This window comes from Mytilus galloprovincialis, chromosome 6, assembly GCF_965363235.1.
Source record: "Mytilus galloprovincialis chromosome 6, xbMytGall1.hap1.1, whole genome shotgun sequence".
Classification (NCBI taxonomy): Eukaryota; Metazoa; Mollusca; class Bivalvia; order Mytilida; family Mytilidae; genus Mytilus; species Mytilus galloprovincialis.
The window spans coordinates 38,518,648-38,535,009 of NC_134843.1; the positions used below are offsets into that span (position 1 = coordinate 38,518,648).

Below are 16,362 nucleotides of genomic sequence, written 5' to 3' on the forward strand. Positions count from 1 at the left end.
AACAGGTCCTTGTATATTTACGTCCATTCTAGTGGGTTGACAAAGGACTTAATTTTTTTGGATTTAATCCTACCGAACAAAGAGCTAAATAACATGTCATTGGAAAGAGGAAACCCTGTACTATAATAATAAGCCTGTCGTAAGGATCAGACATGGCTCAAAAGATTTTAAAACAAAAGTTAAAAGGTCAACTTCACAATTTTTTTTTAAATTTTTTTTCATTTTGATTTTTTCCCCTCTTATATGTACTGTCAAATAACAAACTTATACATATTCTGCTTCATTAATAGTAGAAATTTGTATAAGAACTAAATTATAGTTATTTCTTTACAAACTAATTCTCAAAAAGACGTTTTCAACTACAAAATTCAAAATACTTAGTATAAAGTTTTCAAACATATAAAGTCAAAATGACCTTGACCTTAAATATAATGTCAATTTCACGTAAAATATCATCTGTCATGAAAGAAAAAAACTACAACTACAATAATGTCATTTTTCAATTATTATTGTATACGTTGTATCAGTTCAAATAAGGTTAATATGACATTTTACTGATTTTGTCATATATGTTTTCAAAAGGAATTTGTTTGGTTTAATCTATAAAACTGTTTCCAATTAGTTAGTTAAATTAATTAAATGTCTTTAAGGTAGTCACATTATAAAAATACTGACTTTGTATGGGATTGATACATAGAGAATAATATGCCGTATCATCCCGAGATACCAATATCAGCCAGGGGGTCTTTAGGCCCGAGGGATGATATTGGTCGAGGGTGATACGGCATGTGATACGGATTTTGCCATGTTTTATACGCTTTATCATATTAACAGAAGAGTACAAAATTATATGATTTGCTTTCTGATCCCTAGCACATGGGTTACCTTCAGTTCTACTTTTGTCTTGTTTGAAAAGCTTTAAAAGAACTGCTCTAGAAATTAATCATCCGAATCACCTGGGTTACCTTATCATTTGAGTGCTATTGTTTTAAAAAATATTTTGTTTATTGTATTTTTTGTGTGTTTTGTATGGTATTTCATTGAGTTCTTTTTTATAGTTGTATTTCGTATGTCAGAAATATGAAAACTCGACATTTGTCTTTTGATAAATTGCGTCACGTCCGAAGTACCGTTCATTTATGATCAATTTTGAGGAAAACATTTTTATTTTTTCTGGAGAAGCTTGCATAAATTAAGACGGAGTTAACAAAAAATGAAAAGGGGTGTGGTAAAGGGTGCGATAAAGGGTAAGGTGTGATAAAGGGTCTGCATCAAAGTTGCGCGATATGGATTAAACAGCAGGTTATTTATCAAATATTCAGAACTACTGTATTTACTTCTAAATATTAATAAAATGATTTATCAACCCCAGAGATATGATAGTTACCGAGGCCAACGATAAATCATTGTATCAACTGAAATCAATAGTCAAAAACTGTATTATTATATGACTCTTTATCCTTCTCCAATTTTCTAGTATTTGCTCAAGATACGTTTAACCTGGTGAATTGTTTTTTTTTCTTTCGATAATTGACATTTTATTTGCGTCTAAAAAAATCTTTCATTTGCGCATAAACCGTATTTTATTTGTGCCAATAATACAGGTACATAGTATAAAAAGTAGTTTTATTCAAAAAAGACTTTTAATAACTATATAACTTTAAAACACAGTTTCGTATTGCATCGTAAAACTTATTACTCCGAAATCTATCGTAACCACAGTGAAAGCACTATACATTGATACAATCTTTATAAGAGACTTTTTTAAATAATGTTATAACACAGTTCTGTCATGAATTAACGACATCATAAAACCCTAAAGAATCAATTTGCGCCAATTGCAGTTTTGAAAAGGCATTAATTGCGTCACTCTCTTTTATTCTGATGGTATTAATTGCGCCTAAAATGAAATGAAATTGCGCCACATTTACCTGTAAATATTTTTTACCTATATCATAAACTGTACATGTTTTACCTATATCATAAACTGTACATGTTTTACCTATATCATAAACTGTACATGTTTTACCTATATCATATTTGTACTATAATTAACCTTTCTACTTAATATTAACTGAACACTCATCAAATTTTAGTAAACTCACCAAAAAAATTAATTGTTTAGTAATAGAATATTTTTTCACGAGTCAATATGTCAAGATTTGATAGTTATCCCATAAGGACGCGGTGTGTCAGTGTAAGATCAAACCGATTGGCCGGAGGCCAATGGGTGATTTAACACTGACACACCAAGTCTGAGTGGGATAACTATTTTACATCCCAGCTGTTTTAGATTTGACGAAAAACCATTACAATATACTTTCTGTATTACTATATGATGTATACCCTATATGACCCCCAAAAACGATGAGTAGATATCAAACAATGTCAACTCGCCCCACTTGCCAATCGGCTCACACTATATCGCCACTTTATAAAAAAAATCGCCCCACTCTTGTTTACCGACTCACCCCAGTTTTGAAAAAGAGTAAAATCACATTGAACAATCAGTCTGAAAACTCAATTATTAACGAAAAAGGTTTAAACCCCACTGAGTAAAGGTCTTACAACTCGCCCCACTTATGAAAAGATCTTGCTTCCTTTAAGTATGTCAAATTACTTTCAATTCGTATCCAGTCGTTATGGTGTAGTGGTATGTGTCGTGGCTTGATATGCTAAAGGTCTTGAGTACGAATCCCAGCATATACACTGGATTTTTTTCTACGTGATAAGTCTTTTCCATATAATTAATTTTAATTTTTATAGTGGATTTGACATTCCCGCCAAAATGTAACAGGACAAAGGAAAGCATGCATAATAAAGACTCAAACTGGGGTGATCTGGTAGGAGTGATCCGGCTCAGATCACCCCTGTTAGAATAAAGGAGCTGGGATGTGAGTACAGTTAAGTCGTGTTGTGCTAGTATATTCACAGATGGATCGTGTACAATTATTTTGAATGGAAATTTAATAAAATTAGATCATATTCATACAACTTTATACTATACATGGCTTTAAGAATGGACATTATTTTCCCTTAAGAATGTTGTCTGTTGCCGTCAAAATCAGAATCGTGTTACAAGAAAATGTTTCCTTAACTTGGTGAAAGTTGCAAGAAGATTAATCTGACCTCGAATAATTCCACCATTCATCTAGATTTTGAAGATAAAATGCACAAAACAGTAAGAGACCTCTTTCAAGACGTCGTTTTTAAGTCATGTTGATTTCATTTTGCTCATGAAAAGTATCAACAACTAATGAGTGGATAAGAAAGCAGAAGGGAATATGTGTCTATTTTCAGCTACAAATACCAGCCTTTAATTCAATGATGAACAGAGACATTTTTATGGTTTTTCAAAAATATATATGTACGAGTGAAAGTTTTAATTCAGCATATGTTTTGTTATTAAAATGACTTTAACCCGCCAGTCGGTAAACTGCCGGTCCCAAGCCCTCATAAAGGAGGCGGGAAGTCAATCATTAAGTTGTTATATATAAATAAAAATAAATAAAATTGGCGAAATTATATGATTATTTTATTTGCGCAAATGATACCTATAGTTTTGAAAATAAGATGGCGCAAAAGAAGTATTGGCGCAATTAAGTTGTGGCGCAAATGAGTTACTTTTTGGCGCAAAAAGATATCGCCCTAAAAACCGTAAGTGTGTTCTGACACAAGACCTGTAGGCGACAGCTCGGATGTACTCATTTACACAGGATTACCTATATTATGGTCTTAAGAATTACAGATTTACTTCCTGTATATACAAATGAAGAGATGTGGTATGATTGCCAATTAGACAACTATCCAGAAAAGTTCAAATGGACTGAATAAACTAATCATAGATACTAGGATTAACTTTTGTATTTACGCCAGAAGCGCGTTCCGTCTTAAAAAGACTCATCAGTGACGCTCAAAACCATCATAGACAATCGTACGGTCTTCAAAAACCAATTCCGTATACATGTAGTCGGTTATTAACAGCCCCAACATGAAAAATATGAAATAATTCAATTCTTGGAAAACTAACGACCCGGTTCGTTTGTCTCATAATTGACAATGTCCATCTTGACACCTCAAACATGCGTATACTATATGATTTTAGCCCCTAAGCGAATATCACTTTTTTTTATTAAAAAATTAGTATGAACTTACTTAGTTACCCAGGGAGAATAATTTTGAAAACGACTATTTTAAACTTTTCCGTTATATGTGACTGTAAAATGGCGCAAATTAGTCCAGTCAATCTAGCATAAATTTGACCCTAACCTGAAAGTAATTGCAACAGAATATTTTTAAGTTATAATCTTTAGTATTATACCCCAAATATACACAGAAAAAAGTCCCATTAAATCTAACTTGAGGAAGAATTAAAAAATCACCATTTTAAATTCATATGGAGATTTGCATTGAAAAGGGAGATAACTCTTTCAGAAAAGGCAGAATATCAATAAAAATTGATACAAAATTATAACTTTACCGCTTCTATTCATCGGAATGTATTGATTCTTGATTTTTTAGCGGTCTTTAGAGTATAACAAACAACTCTAAAGGTGTTTTCATATATTTTATCAAGCTAAAATCTAGATTTCGTAATTTATTAGTTAACCATTTATTGAATTTTTCAACATGTCAAGGTAACGAATCTCAAATTTAATAAAAATAATTAAGCATATATTCTTCTTTTGTTGTTTAAAGTTTCTTTAGATAAGTAAGAAGCTGAAAAAATATAATATACAGATATAAACAATACCAAATTTTCACATTATTTTTTCAAAATGTTTACAAAGCTTCAAATTTGCAATTTCCTCAATGAAAAATGCATGAAAAAAATAAAACTACCCATAACACTTCGGTTTTGTACATTTCATGAGCAGAAGATTATATAATTTAGTCAAATACAAACTTATAACCCCATCAAAGTATCATACATTACATAAATTTTAAGAAAAACAACAAAAAACTGACCAAAAAAGACTTGTTTTGGCAAGAGTTATCTCCCCTTCCAATGGTAATTTCCATAGGAAATTAAAAATGCTGATTTTGAGTTTTCCTCAAGTTAGATTTTCTGGGATTTTTTTCTGTGTATATAAAGGGCATAATGCTATAGATTAGAACTAAAACATTTTCTGTTGCAATTAGTTCGAGGTTAAATCTTAGTTTGACTGGACTAAATGTAGTTTTTATTTTTTGACGCAAAAAAATATAACCTTGTGATGCAAATGAAAGATTGTATTTTGTAAATGCAATGCGACTTTTAAACTGCTCCCTGTTTTTATACTAAAAACATCATCTGCTTTTACAGTTGCTGATTTTCATGAGTTGGAAGAATTCAATAAAATTACTGAAAAAGATACCCCGAAAACAGGAAGATGAGAAAAAGATACACCGAAAACAAGAAGAAAAAGGAAAACAAAACCGGAATTTACATGGTGTCACGAACCTACATTATTGACACTGCCTTGGGATATCTATCTTTAGTCAAAAAGACGCTGTTCAAATCTTATATCAACATTTCGTGATATTTGTAGCGGTGAATATAATATTTTATAAAAGAGGGTATCCAATGCATTTCGCCAAAGAGAAAACTTATATACTTGTATATATAACTATAACTTATATTGATTTTTATAGGAGATATACCCATTTTTTTGTGGCGAACTACAGATTTCCGAACCCTCTCAGGAATTCTCATGTACACCACCATTGTCACTTCCGTCATCCATTACAATACCTTTAATAATGTTACAACATATTTCACTTGGGCCTACATGGCATGAACAAAAGTTTGCGCATGACGGATTCTGCTCAAAGCAAACAAACCCTTTTGAGTTGAAAACATAAATCATTATAAATAATATAATAAATTACCAACAGTAAAGAGAATTCAGAGATTAAACACCAATCACGAACGCCCGTCTCCTCAGAAAAATAAAATACTTCAGTGAGAATCAGGGGGTCAATAGTATGGCCTAGTACAGGCATAACCTGCATGTGTGCGATCATTATTATCATCTTATTCGAAAAAAAAGTCCACAGCTCTGGTAGGAAAAATGTAAATTTATCAAAAGCTATGCAGACCGTTAGACTATCATAACAAATAACGGTGAAGTTTGATGTTAATCAGGCAATGTTTTCTCAATATACGGTATGATATGTTTACGACTGACAGACAGATGGACGGCCGGACAGACATTTTTTATACCATAATACGTTCCGTCAAACTTTGATGGGCATAAAAAAAACCGGTGTAATAGGTTCAGTTCCAGTAAACTCACGACTAAGACCTTGTACTGTACAAATGTAAGCTGTTAATGTGTGGCTTTTGTTTTAACAGTTGACTAAATGTTTTTACCAAATCCCAAAGTTTACTTTTTAAATTGAGTCCTTTTGATATACCATGTCTGTTTTTTTTAAATATTGTGTTTTTTCCTTTGGTAGCAGATCATTCTGAGACTGTTAATGTTAAGAACATAAGAATTAAGAACCAACATTTTATTTCACACATTTCATAACAAAAAAAACGACATATTTTTTTCACATGTTTTTGTGTTTTGTTCATAAAAATTATGTTTGTATAGAAATATTTAGTTTACAATCATGTATATATTAAAAATGCACGTGGTCCAAAGACGAAGAGAAACCAATCGACAATCTTTTTGGTTTTCGCGGCTGTGAGTCTCCAAATAAGATCTAGTGGACTTCTATCTGACGTCTTTGATGATTGGTTAGGAGTAAAATAGGGCGAAACCTCTATCTCCGTTATTATTCATCTTTTTTTTAATGATATTTTTCATAATATAACTATTACAAATAATGAAGATGTATTGAACCTAAATAGACTTTTAATCTGTTTGATGCTATGTACTTTTTCAACAGTTACTTGACAAACTATCAAAATAATGTAGAACATGGAACATAGAAGTTAACACTAATAAAACTAAAGAAGTTGTGTTCAGAAATGGATGGCAACTTGTAAATAATTATTTCATATATATTAGAACTTCAAATCGTAAATTCCTACGTTAACCTTGGAACGTTGCTACACTTTAACGAGGAATTAAACGTGTGGCCATTTGTTTCCGTCGGACGAGTTGGGTCATATACCTATACATGTATGTTATAGAGAAAAATTAGTCTTAGAGGTATTGGTTACGTATTGTTATATATTAACCAAATTTTGTGATAATAATTCATAGTCCTATATATTCCATCTTGGGGGCATGAACAGTGCAATAAGCCAAAGTCCTTTATATTCCATCTTTGTGATACGAACAGTGCAATAACCCATACGAATACCAATAAGAATACGAAAGTTTTATTTTGATTTGGTTCACATATAACAATACAAATATGAGATTACATACATTATACACAGAACATGCAGATAAGTTATATAAGCATCACATTATTTCAAATGCATACAAAACAGCGCAAGCATATTGAAAAACATGCAAAGTATCACTAAATACACATCTTAACATGCAAAAACTGAAGCATAACTAAATATTTCAGCACAAATTAAAAATTAAGCACAAATAAAAATATAGCACACATGTAAAATCTAAGGCAAAATACAAACATGCCCATAGTCCTTTATATTTCTATTATTAGACTAATGTAAACTATCTCTCGTGGATAACTCTATTTTAAAGAGATTTGAACTAAACTAGAAAGGGAACAAACCCAATTTTACAACAACCTATTTATGTCGAACCTGAAAGCTCGACATAGGCTTATTAATCCAGATTCATCGGCGGCGGCGGCGTTAACTAACTTCTTAAAAGGTTTATATTTTAGAAGGTGGAAGACCTGGATTCTTTATACTTTGTATATGGATGCCTCATGCTTTCATTTTTAGCCATGGCGTTGTCAGTTTATTTTAGATTTATGAGTTTGACTGTCCCTGTGGTATCTTTCGTCCCTCTTTTACGAAGTTTCCGTCAGTCACATGTCCAATGTCATTGACCTCATTTTCATGGTTCAGTGACTACTTGAAAAAAAAAAGATTTTTTGTAATGTAAAAAGCTCTCTTATTATAAGTAATAGGATAACTGTATTTTGGTATATGCGTACCTTGCAAGGTCTTCATGCCCGTCAGACAGTCTTCACTTGACCTCGACTTCATTTCATGGATCAGTGAACAAGGTTAAGTTTTGTTGGTCAAGTCCATATCTCAGATACTATAAACAATAGGTCTAGTATATTCGCGGTATAGAAGGACTATACGGTGTACATGTACTGACCTTGTTCTCATTTTCATGGTTCAGCGGTTATAGATAAGTGTTTGTGTTTTGGTCTGTTTTTCTTGTACTGTATGCAATTGGTCTACTATATTTGGTGTATGGTATAATTGTAAGGCTGGCTGGCAAGTGTCAGCTGACCTTGACTTCATTTTCATGGTTCAGTGCTCAGTGTTAAAAATTTGGGTTTTGGTCTGTTTTTCTTAAACTATAAGCAACAGGTCAACTATATTTGTTGTATGGACGAATTATTAGCTAAACATACCTGCCTGGCATGGTTCATCTGACCTTAACCTCATTTTCATGGTTCATTGGTCAATTTTTAATTTTCTTGGTTAATGTTAAGGTTATGTGACAGTTGTAATAAAGCTTTATATTTAGGACTACATTGTATCAACATAATATCAATGATTAGTTAAGAAGGCGAGATATTTCAGCGTGTGCACTATTGTTATCATATATGTTTGTGAACTCGAAAGGTGATGATACATGAACATGTACATAAATATACGAAATTGAGGTATGATAGCAGATAAGACAACTTTCAATCAAAGTCACAATTTATAAATTAACCCATCATAGGTCAAATTAACACGGGGCCATAGCTCACATCGAACAGCATACTATAAAGGGCCCAATAATTACTTTGATAGAACCATTCAAAGTAGAAAACCAAGCGGTCTAATCAATATTAAAAAAAACAAGAAACGAGAAAGACTTATGAACAATATCAACAAACGACAACTACTTAACATCAGATTCCAGGATACTTTTATCTATCGTTTCAATGTTGTAAGTATAGATCTTGTTTCCATTATTCGTTCTCGAAACATCACACAATACGTCTCGATGTAAACCATGAGATAAACGAAAAATTTGTGGCTATCTAAAACGTTACTTAAGAGCAATTGAAATTTTGAAGATTGCTAAATGGCAACAGATTGACGCATTGCTTATGTTTTAAAAACTGCGCTCCTTAGTTATGATAGGCATTTGTTTGACCTTCCATATACTTTCTTACTGTTACCTTAGCCAGACAAAGGCCATAGATTTTACCAATTGGTGTGTGGTTATTTTCTGACAAGAACACGGAATTTAGAATTAACACCGAATACTTGTTGGCTAAAACAACATGTATAGATTGTCACTTGACGTTACGCAAACAACAATTTAAACCATTAACTTTACAATTGTCCTGAAGATGCATGGTATACTTGGTTGACATTATGCAGCCATAAATTACAATTATCGCTCCTAAAAGTCTTAATATAACAGGAAAAACAGTAATAAAATCTTTATTTCGAAACTCTTATAAAACATGTCCTGTCTATTGAACTGTGAAACAAAATACATTCCAAACGCAGAAAATAGAAATGTTGACTGAAAAATCGGCGATGTTGGAATCTTTGCATGTAAATGTCATGTCTGTTTCTTGGTTATTTTTCAAATTCATTGGCTGAAAATGATAAGTTAAAGTTCTTTGCGTTGCAAGTGATTGAGAGAAAAAACAATCGTATGGGGACCTAGTATGTCGCCTTGTTGTGCGGTAAGTCGGAAGGTCAACAAAAATTGGGGAAACAATTATTTAAAATATTCCTCTGGATACTATCTTTTGATTGTAAAAAGCTTCTATACAAGTTTGGTAAAAATCAAGGATGGTTTTGAATCTTTTAAATGTTTTAAAAACTTTACATGCAGACTGTATGATAAGTTAACTGGAATGAAAAAATCTATTTATGAGTATTATACAGAATAACAGGAAATACATTGCCTTCTAGGTCCGTGTATATCTGCGTCCATTCGTTTTTCGTTTTGAAATATCAAAAACAAAAAACAAAAAACGAAAGTGTTTTCATTTTTCGTTTTTGATTTCATAAAAACCAAAATGAAAAACGAAAGTGTTTTCATTTTTCGTTTTTGATTTCTTAAAAACCAAAATGAAAAACAAAAGTGTTTTCGTTTTTCGTTTTTGATTTCACAAACAAAAAACGAAAAACAAAAGTATTTTCATTTTTCAATTTTGATTTCTCAAAAACTAAAATCGAAAAATGAAAGTGTTTTCATTTTTGATTTTTGATTTCACAAAAACAAAAAACGAAAAACGAAAGTGTATTTATGTTATCTTTCCAACACAGTTTAATTGTCATTCAAAAAATGACAATGTTGTCATTTGTCATTCATTTAAAGGTTGTTAAAGTATACATGCATAGCGGTTGTCAGATCAATACTACTGTAATCGAAGATAATGTCGACAGATGCAAAAGTCTTTAGCAATCGGAACAATATGGGTGCGTGAACTTTATTACTTTTAGGTTTAGAAAGGTCGTTCCAAGATTATTAGAATTGATGACCAAGATCCATCTGCCAGTATTTTACGAACTACGAGGACGATAATGTATTTTGCTTGATCAAATTTTCAAAATTTCCGCAATTTCACAATTCAAACTGGGATATTAAATTGGTTTGTCATTAGGAGTCTATAAGGTATTAATTTTGCTTATTTGTGAAGACTATAAGGTGATATTAACTACAGGTCGTTGATGGGGGATTATGGAATTGAGAATAGTGGACAAAAAATATAAATAATAGAGACAATGGACCAAGAAATAAATAAAATAGCTAAAATAATGGTGTTAAAATGTAATGATAAGAGAATAATTGTCAAAAAGTATAAAGAATAGAGAAATATGGCATAAAATATCAAAGAATACAGAAATTAAGAACCCCGAATCAAGACCATCATACTAGTTGCCTTAATGAACGTTAGTTTGTCTCTTGGAGATTGCTATTGGTTATCATACGGTTTCTCTTTATTTCTATGTCTATAAATTAAGAATCGTGCTTTCATTATTTACCAACATTTTACATATCACATTATAAAAAAAGACTATTATTTTGCAAACTACCATAGATTTCCGGTAATTGTTCTGCATAGACCACACCACATTGGAGTCCCTGTAAATTTTTTTCAAGTGGACCTCAGTTACCCACTCTACCCAATCATTACTTAAAAGTTAATAAACAAATGTCTACGGGAATACTTCTGTCCGAACAATGTGTAAAGGGGAGCTTAGTAGTTGATGTCTGCTGGAGAAAAAAATCAAGGTTGCTGTTTAGCTTATTTTTTTTCAAAGATAGGTCCAAAGTTGGGGTCGAACACCGAACCCCATCCTTACCGAAAATGTAATAAAATTGTCCTCACTAGGTGCAAAGGGAAGCTGTGTAGCTGGGGTCTACAGTAGAAAAATCCAGGGTGTTGTTCTGCTTAGTTTTTTTTTCTAAAGTAGGTCTTAAGTTGAGGTCGTATACCCTATAAAAACCCTTATCAGACAGGTAATAAAAAAATTCTGCGTCAATACTTTTATCTGCACGAGGTGAGAACGTAAGCTAGAGATCTAGGGCCTACTTTATCAAAATTACAAGTTTATAGCACGGATCAATCTTTTTTAAGCTAATTAATAATTTACTTACCCACCATACTTTGAATACAAAAAATAAACCTTTAGTCCGGTCATATTTAAGCGAAATCCACTAGTCCAGAGGTAGAATGTTTTGTAAAAACAGTTTTATGTGGCAAAAAAAAAAGTTAAAGCACGAGTGCAACTTTCTTTTCTTTTAATGCAGAATTATTATTACTTTTCATGAACTATTTGACAGGATGCCGATAATAAGGAAAGCTATTTCACCCAATAGTGCAATTTTGCCATCATTAACAAAAATCATAATTATTTACTATTCTATAAACACTCCAAGTGTTGACTATTTAAAATGTAAAGCGGGCAGTACGCTGTGTAATAAATCGAAAGCGATTGATTTTCGCTTTATATAACTAATAATAACATAAGATGTATGTTTCATTATAATTCGTTATTCTGATTAGCTAACTGTACAGTGTATGTAAAGTGCGGATCCTAAAATATCATTTTCACTGTATATGCCAGATATTTTTTATGTAGAATGATAAATAAACAGACGACTTTTTTTTATTTTTGAAGAAAATGAAGAAAAACTAGAATTGCCATTGCAAGCAATAGCGGATGTCACCCTTTCCCCAATTGCAACTAAGCGGCAGCCATTTCAAAATGGTTTAACAGTGAATGCACATATATGCATGGCAATACATCTTTCTGTAAATTTTCAGTACATTGAGAGCATTCTAAAAAATTTCACAAATCTGCTGTTTCCATGGCAACGGCAGCCATTTTGAAAATTTTGAAGTCAAAAGTCTCATCTTTACTTGCCAGTTAACAATAATATCAAGTTTCATTAAGTTCAAAGCATTTAGAGAATTTTTGACTTTTTTGCAGTTTCCATGGCAACGGTGGCCATTTTGGAAATTCCAAAGTCAAAAGTCTCATCCAGACTGGCCAGTCAACAATCATATTAAGTTTGATCAATTTAGGAGCCTTTTGAAATTTTTGAAATATTTGGTCCTGTATCCATGGTAACAGAAGAGTTCCAATGATTGTCAAAATCATTCAAAAGCTGTATATAGTGGACAACTATATTGTGTAAAAATTTGATGATTTCAAGTTCAAGCATACCAAAATTATTGACCAAACCCTGAGGTTTTTAGAGCATTTTGACACTTATGCACTGTTTCCATGGTAACGGCAGACATTTTGGAAATTCCAACGCCAAATTACGCATCTACCAAAGTTGCTCATCGTTACTATGAAGTTTCAAAAAATTTGGAGAATTTTGATATTTTTGAAATTTTTGGTGTAGTTTCCATGGCAACATAGTAGTTCCAATGATTGCCAAAAATCATCCAAAACCAGTATATGGCTGGCACCTACATCGTATCAAAATATAATGATTCTGAGTTTAAGCATGTACAAATAATTCACCAAAACCAAAAAGTGGAATTTTTCACAATTGTTCCGTTTCCATGGAAACGGCAGCCATTTTTTATGGTCTTAGACCCTACTGCAACCCGAAATTTTGTGTTCCTCCTTATAGTGAACTATCATTAAGATTGGTTCCATTTTACTCCAAAAAACCTGTCGGACAAAAAAAGGTGGAAGAATAATAATAACTAGAATTGCCATTGCAAGCAATAGCGGATGTCACCCTTCCCCCAATGGCCACTAAGTGGCAGCCATTTCAAAATTGTTTAACAGTGAATGCACATATATATATTTGCATTGCAGTACATCTTTCTGTAAATTTTCAGTACATCGAGAGCATTTTAGAAAATTTCACATTTTTGCTGTTTCCATGGCAACGGCAGCCATTTTGAAAATTCCAAAGTCAAAAGTCTCATCTATACATGCCAGTTAACAATAATATTAAGTTTCATTAAGTTTGGAGCATTTTAAAAATATTTGACATTTCTGCAGTTTCCATGGCAACGGTGGCCATTTTGGAAATTCCAACTTCAAAAGTCTTATTCAGACTTGTCAGTGTACAATCCTATAAAGTTTCATCAATTTTGGAGCATTTTGAAATTTTTGAAATTTTTGACATTTTGATTGGTTCCTATGACAACAGACACTATTCCCAAAATTAAATGGTAGATACCACATTGGTATATGGGAGGGACCATACCATCAAAGTTTCAATCAATTTGACCTACCATTTTAAGAAAGTATATGCCACTTTTAGGTTTTTGGACCATTTTGACCTGTTTTGCATTGTTTCCATGGTAACGGCAGACATTTTCGAAATTCTAACGCCAAATTTTTTATCTACCAATGTTGCTCATCGTTACTGAGAAGTTTTATAAAATTTGGAGCATTTCTATATTTTGGAATTTTTTGGTGCAGTATCCATGGCAACATAGTAGTTCCAATGATTGCCAAAATCATCCCAAAGCAGTATATGACCGGCACCTACATTGTATCAAAATATAATGATTCTAAGTTAAAGCATTTCCAAATAATTCATCAAAACCAAAAACTGAAATTTTCCATTATTTTTCGGTTTCCATGGTGATGGCAGCCATTTTTTAGTTCCAAAGTTGCACTGCAACTGGAAAGTTAGGGTTCCTTGTTATAGTGCACCATCATTCAGATTGGTTCCTTTGGCTCTGAGAAAACTGCCGGACAAAACTAGGTGGAAGAATAATAATAATAATAATAATAATAATAGTGAAAAAGAAACAGAGGAATAGCAATATGTCACCCGACATTGTCGATCGGGTGACATAATAACAAAGAAACATAAGAAAAGCAATATGTCACCCGACATTGTCGATCGGGTGACATAATTAGTAAAAAGTATATGTTAAGAAACACATAATACTAATAAAACAAAGTAAGAGATGCGGACGGGTTTTTTTCGCGCCTAAATCCAAATAGCTGTGAAATATATACACGGTGGGTATGGTTGTCCTGCGAGAGAACGTACTGTGCTGGTGATTTGGTCCTGACGGGTGCTGGTGATCAATGAAAAAATGTAAAAGACGAAAATGATGATTTTTGACGTTTTCACTCATAAGAAATGGAAGAAAACAGTTGAGATTTTTCAATTTTGTTTCTTATGGGTTCATATGTAAACCATTAAAAAGTTAACCCTCTAAACTGTTTCAGTAAGCGTAACACAAAAATGCTCAATTTCAGAAAATCTCGAACTGAAAAAATAAAACAAAAATGCTCATAGAGTCCGCTTTCTATACCGCAATCCACACGACAAAACTATTTTGTGAAAAAAACATTGCAATTTATTAAAATTTAGCATTTTCTCAATTTATTCATGTCCTGATACTGTGCTGGTGGGTCCATAAAATGGATATTAAATGCCCCTTACATTGTTGCTTCAACAATGATCAAAGCCCATGCCGCATAGACATGTTTGTTAGCGCTCCGCATACCCCTCCCCACTTCCATCCAACCAATCCTCCTAATTTCCTCCTTCTTTGTTACAGTGGTGTACCAACACAACAATTTATTACATAAAATAATAACACAAAGACACACATTATTGAATAACGAATGCTTGCAGGTACTGAAAGCTAGTTCAAAGCTGCATTTTCAACTAATAGATAAACCATGTTCTCATATACAAAAGTCCCAATCGTGTCGATGAAAAAAGTCTCAAAATTCAATGTTTGACGAAGCAGAACTTTAAAAATGTGCAGTGAATCTTGTGCTCACAACATTTATTGTCATAATTATGTTTACATAAGACTTATAAAGGAATTAAGCAGGTACCAAGAAATATTTTACAGTTCAATTTAATGATCATGAATGGAAGGAAATGGTATGGAAGTTACATAGGACAAAAAGAAATTGATAGTATTTTTGATACATGTATATGTACAAAATTATATCTCTATTATTCATTGTCTGTGCTGTTTTGATACTATTGCAGTTTGCACATTTTCGTAATTGACAGGCCACAGGAGGGGGAGATAAACCATAATCGAAAATATAAAATATTGTTCTAAGTACTTAATTTGCATCTTTGAACCCCTATCCCGGCCTGTTTTTAGGAGGGTGTCTAAAAATGGTCGATTACAGACAGTCGAGTACGCATTTTACTTTCCAGGCGTGTTTACGTTGATTGTTAAAGTCCTGAAAACGGATAGATGGAAACAAAAATGTTTGATTTATCTGGCTTTAGATTCAGTTTTTTTAAATATAAATTAAGGCTACATTTTAATATAATAATACTAAGAATTCACAATATAAAAAAATGCAGAAAAAAAATGGAGAAGTGAACTATCTTAGTAAGGAGTCATTACTACAGAGATGGTGTGTTTGACACACAAAACTTAAAAGCTTGGTGATATTACCAATATTAAAATAAAAGTGTATTTTAGGTGGGTATTTTTTCCATTTACTCATTTTCAATTATAATTAAGGCACATTTATTTTTATTCATAAAAATATTTAAATATAGAAAAGTAGGACATATTGTTCACTTCCTCCCCTGTAATTCTTTATCAAAAATATTTATTTATTTTGGAATTTTGAAATGAAAAAGCTAAGAAATCTTAGTTTTGTTAGTGTTCTCTAGGTTATCTCGTCTTCATTCTCTGACATATTCTCTGGCATATTCTAGTCTGCCCTTTCATAAAATAGTGATTTTTTTTTAGTGTTCTATCGAACTTTCGAAAAAAAAATACCTGATAACCGTTCAGACAAAAAAATTATGTTGAAAACATCTTACAGAT

The 16,362-nt window shown here is 32.1% G+C and overlaps 1 protein-coding gene across 1 annotated transcript in view; it reads left to right on the plus strand.

Annotated features, from left to right (window-relative positions):
• Positions 1-16,362, plus strand: part of LOC143079541 (uncharacterized) — a 303,363-nt gene that overhangs the window by 156,156 nt on the left and 130,845 nt on the right. The gene's annotated exons all lie outside the window — the stretch shown is intronic.